This window comes from Triturus cristatus, chromosome 2_1, assembly GCF_964204655.1.
Source record: "Triturus cristatus chromosome 2_1, aTriCri1.1, whole genome shotgun sequence".
Classification (NCBI taxonomy): Eukaryota; Metazoa; Chordata; class Amphibia; order Caudata; family Salamandridae; genus Triturus; species Triturus cristatus.
This window is the reverse complement of record NC_140581.1, coordinates 1,174,302,797-1,174,308,791: the sequence shown is the minus strand read 5'-3', so window position 1 is coordinate 1,174,308,791 and position 5,995 is coordinate 1,174,302,797. Positions and strand designations below refer to the sequence as shown.

The window sequence follows — 5,995 nt, the reverse complement described above, 5'->3', positions numbered from 1 at the left end:
CCCCTGGTGACCATTGTGTACTCTTGGCTACTTACCTGTTTCTATTGAAAAGTATTGTGTATCTGTGTGTGTTAGTGAGTGTCTCATAATAAATACAGATTTTTATAAATACACTGTGTTATTCTGTTTCACTTAACCCACACCAATAAGATTATGTTCTGGTAAAACAAGCTGCTCTACACTCCTTCTGAACTAAGCCTGAAGGCTGCTCTCCACAGCTACCACTTAGAGAGCTTTCTAAGGTTGTCTAAGACCAATAAATCACCATAATGGTCATCTGCATTGGTGCAAGGTGCTCACTTACGTAAGTGCATACCGTATACCAAACCAGCTTCTCACACTGGGGTGTTTGGCAATTCACCTACTATCAACACTGACTTGCTCGAAAACATGGCTTATGTATCAAAGGATTTCACCTATTCTCTGTCTGTGGGTAAATGTGATGGTACATATTGGGAAAGATTCTTATGAAACCAGCCATTATACCTGCGAAAGAATCAAACGTAGCCAAAATATCAAATATGATTTTTATATTTCCTGATTCGCTACAGTTTATTAAATAATTAAGACCTTAAACATGCTTTTAAACCCTGCATCTTTAGACCAAAGACCACAAAACGGAAAAAACCAAAAGGAAGAGGAAACAATATTTTAGTGACATCCCAAAACAACAAAACTCAAGCATATCAGTCCAGTCTTTCTTTTTGCTACCTTATATAACAGTTACATTGCATTGACCCCTTCAGGAAGGAATACAAATTACCCTTACACTCTCCTTTACCTTTCTTTGAATGGCATTTAGTTTGTGGTTGTGCAGGTGTTTTTTCAGTGTTTATATGTTTACACTGTTGAGGGCTATTTCCCTTTCGGTGGGCTTTTATCAGTTATTATAGGTTTAAACCTAAAACAGGATAGCCTATGTATACCACATTTCCCATGACCGCTGCCGGGGGATATTCGGCACTGGGCTCTTCCCTCTTCACTTGCTGTTACTGGTGGAATCCTGGTTAGTTTCATTTCCTCCTCTTAGTAATATGCTTAAATTCAGTGGGTCACCACATATGATCTGAGGTCGTAGTTGGAACGCCGAAGCGTGGTGGAGCTGGGAAACACCGGCCCTTGGCTTGCATTGGCCGGCGTCGTGGCTGCATGCTCTCTTTCCCTGGATTGAAAGACTGGCTGGCAGGAAGGTTTCACCCTCCTCGGGAAGCCCGCCACAGAGGTAGGTGACCGAGGCAGTGCATGTGGGCAGCTGGTGGGACACCATGGACAGCCCCGCAAGGCACGCAGCCAGGCGCTCCAGGATGGACTGGGGCGAACCAGACGCCAGCCCTTTCCTGGCCGAGGTGGGAGGCAAGGATCGGCGTGTTGGTGGTGTACCTCCATGACAGGACCAGGTGAGAGATCCTGCCATGGGCGATCATGTGGGTCTGACCTTGTGGGGGTGTATAGGGAAGCGGAGCTACCCTGCGACAGCCCCAGCCACGTCGCAGGGAAGCCCTGGGGCGATTGACGATCAAGCGACCCTCAGACAGCCGTAGCCCTGGGAGGAACCCGTGGCCCAAAGTGCATTCGAAGTGTCGATGATCAATGTGTCCTTCAATTCACATTAATTCTCGCAGCTAACTGTGTTCTTCATTGACACGCGAGCCAAGTGATCCACCACCAGGAGTCACAGGCAACTTTTTGAAAATGTTCACCCACCTTTGGGTGCAGGAGAGGCAGGATGAAGGCGATGCCGTCCGTCCATCCACCGGCCAGGCGGCGAAAAGGTTCGGCGCCCCGTTCAAGGCTTTCCCTCTGGGAGTCAGACTGCAACGTTGGAAAAAAAGCATTACCAGGTGCTCGTCCTGGGATTCTCCCACCCTGCTGCGGCCTCACCCGGAGGACTGGGAGGGACCACACATGTCTTTAAATCCTCAACCCGGCTGCAAGGGACCGGGAAGAACCATGTACCTGCAATGAGGGAGGGTCGCCCTGCCTGCACATCAGCCGTATGCCACCAGGCTCGACCCCTGGGGTGTTGAGAGTCCCCAGCTTGGGTGGCGGCCTGAGCCATGCTGGTGGGCTGGTGGGTATCCTACCTACCTTTCCCAGGTAAGAGGTGCCATAAGGGAAGAGCCTGGCTGCTCTGCATCCTCCACGCCTTCGATCGAGAGGAGCAGTGGTGCCCTCGCAGACAGGGCTCCTTCTCTTTCAGGCTACCCTGCTGCATGAGAAGAGCCACTCCTAGGTTGCCCAAAGCCCTGTTGGGCCAAGACTCGGGTGCAGGAGGGCCCGGGGCAGCAGAGCCTTTCAGGGGGTTGTCCCAGCCCAGGTTGGTTTCCCCCACTGCAGGGGTCATGCCGGGTGAGCATGGGTTCAGCCTCAGAAGGGTCTACTACCTGGTTGTCCGCTCAGAACTGCCAGGCGGAGAGGGGTTCCTGAGTAGCCTCTCCCTAGTGACTCGGAGGAAGGTTAACCCCCTTCCTGGTAACTCATGTGTCCTAGGTGATAGAGGGGAACCAAGGCGGCCACGTCGTGTGGCCTTCCTGGAGCCCTAGCTGGGCTCGCGGAGAGTACGAGCCCTCATTCGGACTCCCAGGGCAGCCTAACCATCTAGTAGCGCCATTGGAAAGATTCAGGCGCGATCTGATGGCCGAGGACATGGGCACGACCGGATTGCCGGTCCTGAAGGACGGCAATCTGCCCCCCTGAGTCTTAACAGTAGGGCACCCGCCTTCCCTTTGAGAGCGCAGGGGTTCTACGCCCGGGGGCTTGTAGACCCCAGGTGGGCCTCAGGCACGGGACTGTGAATGGGGGTCCCTGATGGACCCCCGACCTGGGCCAAGGGTGGAGTGGCAGGAAGGGGAATGGAGTCCGGTCCCCTGGTCCTGGACAGTGATCCCAGGCCGGGATGTGCATTAGAGGCCTCCCCGGGCCCGCGTCCCGGACACCCTGCCACGCAACAGTCCCAAGGATGGAGCCCAGGATGGGAAGGGGGCCCTCCACCCCAGGGCCACCAAGGGCCCTGTGCCCATGGTGGAGCAGGAACCCAAGGTGAGAGTGCCCCGGAGCTCCTGGGCCCGGATCCGCAGGGGAGGACTGCCCGGGCCTGATGGAACCCGTTCTGGGCACTTTGCCCCGTGGCGGGCTAGAAGACGGAGCTCAGGACAAGGGGTGTGTTTCCTAGTTCTAGCCCATCAAGACGCTGGCCGAGAACTGCCGGCCCGCAAGGGGTTCCAGTGTACCCAGTCCCTAGTAATCTGGAGAAAGGCTATCCCTCTTTCTGGTAACTATGCACAGCGAGTTAGAGAGGGGACCCAAGGTGCTGGGCTCACGGGGACGAACAAGCCCTTATCGGGACTCCCAGGGCAGACCTGCTACCTGGTAGCACCATTGGAAAGGATTGGGCGTGACCAGATGGCTGAGGGCATCGGCACGACTAGATGGCCGGGATCGAAGGACAGCAATCTGCCCGCCTGACCCTTAACGAGAGGGCTCCCACCTGCCCTTGGAGGGCTCGGGGGCATTGCGTCCCAGGGGCTCGGAGACCTAAGCGGGGCCTGAAGCATGGGACTGCCAATGCGGGTCCTCCGACCCCCAGAGGCTCTGGTCAGAGCTCCTGAACCTAGCCACACCCCAGGGGCGATGGACCCCCCATCCTGGGCACCCGGACCCTCGGCTGGCTGCAGGGCCCCAACTCAGGGCCTGCCGGATGCCAGTCCCTGCTTCTGAACACAGCCCAGCCTGGGGGAGCCTACTCAGGGCAGATGGATCCACGACGGGCTGCAGGGCAGGGGCTCCTGCATCCCAGGGCCTGCCAGAGCCTAAGGCCCGGGTCCTGGTTCCTGCTTCTGATGCCAGCCACTCAAGGGGTGCCTCCCCCAGGCCAGATGGACCCCCACTTTCTGGGCAACGGGACCCTTGACCACCTGAAGGGCGGGGTCTCCCGCACCCTTGGGCTCATCGGAACCTGAGGCCCGGGCCCGGTTCCTTCTTCTGACCCCAGCCAAGCAGGGGGAGCCTTCCCCGGGCCAAAGGAATTCCAGGCACCCAGACCCTCGGCTGGCCATAGGACGGGGGCTCCCACAACCCAGGGTTCACCAGAGCTCAGGGCCCGGGCCCTGCTTCTGAACCAAGCTAGGCCGGGGTAGCCGCCCCAGGTCCGATGGACCACTTCCTGGGCACCGGACCCTCGGTTGCCCACAGGATGGGGGCTTCTGCCACCCCAGGGCCCACCAGAACCCAGGGCCCGGGCCCTGCTTCTGAACCCAGCCAGGCCAGGGTAGCCTCCCAAGGCCCAATACACCCCCGTCCCGGGCACCCAGACTATCGACTTCCCGCAGGATTTGGGCTCCTGCACCCCAAGGCCCGCCGGAGACCAGGCACCAGGCCCGGTCCCTGCTTTTGAACCCAGCCAGGTCGAGGGAGCTTCCCTGGGACCCGCTGGACCACTGTTCTGCGCATCCCGACCCTCGGCTGGCCATAGGATGGGGTCTCCTGCACTCCAGGGCCCGCCAGTTCCCAGGCCATGGGCCTGATCCCTGTTCCTGAACAGAACCTGGCTGGGGGCGGCTGTCTGGGGGGAGCCTCCTGGGCCATATCAACCCCTGGAGCCACGACAGGCCGCAGGGCTGAGGCTCCCACCCCCAGTGCCCGCCGGAGCCTAAGGCCTGGGGCCCGGTGCCTGCTTCTTACCCCAGCCAGGCAGAAGGAGCCTCCCCAGCCCACATGGATGCACCACAGGGCCCTTCAGAGCCCAGGCCCGGGTCCCGTACCATGCTTCTGAAGCCAGCCTAGCTGGGGGGAGCATTCCTGGTACCCTTGCAAAGTGGCAGGTGGCCAGAGGAGGGTGCCACAGACCAGTGCGCCCGCCTTAAGGCCCAGCGGGGGTCCAGGGCCTTTAAATCTTCTGAACCTGGCCGTGCTGGGGCAGCATCCCCTACCCTGGTGGGCTGGCAGACCTGGCCCTGCTGGCTCCCTGACCCTGCCCAGCCCAGTCCTCTCCACTCGAAGGCTCGGGAACCCTCACTGGGTCCACACTCGGGTATTTCCCAAAGTCGCCACATAGGCCCAACCTCGCGCAAGATGGACCAGAGTCCAGTCTGAACTGTCCCTGGGCCGCCCTACCTGTGGCCGCAGAGCCCATTTCCCCTTCCTGCCTGGCGGCGCCAAGCCCAGACCCTGCCGGAGCTGTGGCTGAAGGCCACCACCACGGCCTTCCCCCAGCCAGAGAAGAGGGCTGATTACCGGGCCAGTCTCCTCCCCATTTGCCAGTTCTGAGATTGGTTCTGGCCTAGTCAGAACTCCAGCTCAGTCTGTACTTGTCTATGATGGAGGCAGAGATATTGGCTCCTTATTTGTGAGCCCCAGTAATCTGGGCAACTACAGACAACAACCTTTGATCAATGGTAAGGAGGCCATGGCATATAGGGACACAAGAGCAAGTGTCACAATGGTGACAAAAGTTCTTGTAGACCCTAACCAGATCATACTTGGTGAGATGTACCAAGTGACCAATGCTAACAATGTCAGGACAGACCATTCCTTGGCAGTTGTTAATTTCAGCTGGGGAGGAGTAACTGGCCCTAAGAAGGTTGTGGTTAGCTCAGACCTCCCTGTGGAATGCTTGTTGGACAATGATTTGGAAACTTCAGCCTGGGCTGAAGTGGAACTCAGGACACATGCAGCAATGTTGGGCATCTCTGCAGATGTGATTGCTGTGACTAGGTCACAGGCCAAACTGTCTTCCTATGAACAGGTCCTTGATCTTGGAAAAATGAACAAGGTGCCTTCCAAGAGAAGGAGCAGTAGGGGTAAGGCAGTGTCTTCCCCCAAGACTCAGAGTGAGGATCGGTCTCCTGAGGAAGATGATCCCAGTCCCTCTGAAGGAACTGTCTCAGAGGAACTTAAACTTGATCAGGCTGAGTTCTTGGGCACAGGGGCCTCCCAGGGAAGATCTGAGCCAGCACAACTGTCCCTCTCTTGTACCCCTCAGACAGCAAGCTGCTGC

The 5,995-nt window shown here is 57.8% G+C and overlaps 1 non-coding gene across 1 annotated transcript; it reads right to left on the bottom strand.

The window, feature by feature from the left end:
* Positions 1-1,521: 1,521 nt before the first annotated feature.
* Positions 1,522-1,674, bottom strand: LOC146866563 (5.8S ribosomal RNA). Its single transcript, XR_014977499.1, has one exon. It is a non-coding gene; the product is annotated as a 5.8S ribosomal RNA (ribosomal RNA).
* Between the last annotated feature and the right edge of the window lie 4,321 nt (positions 1,675-5,995).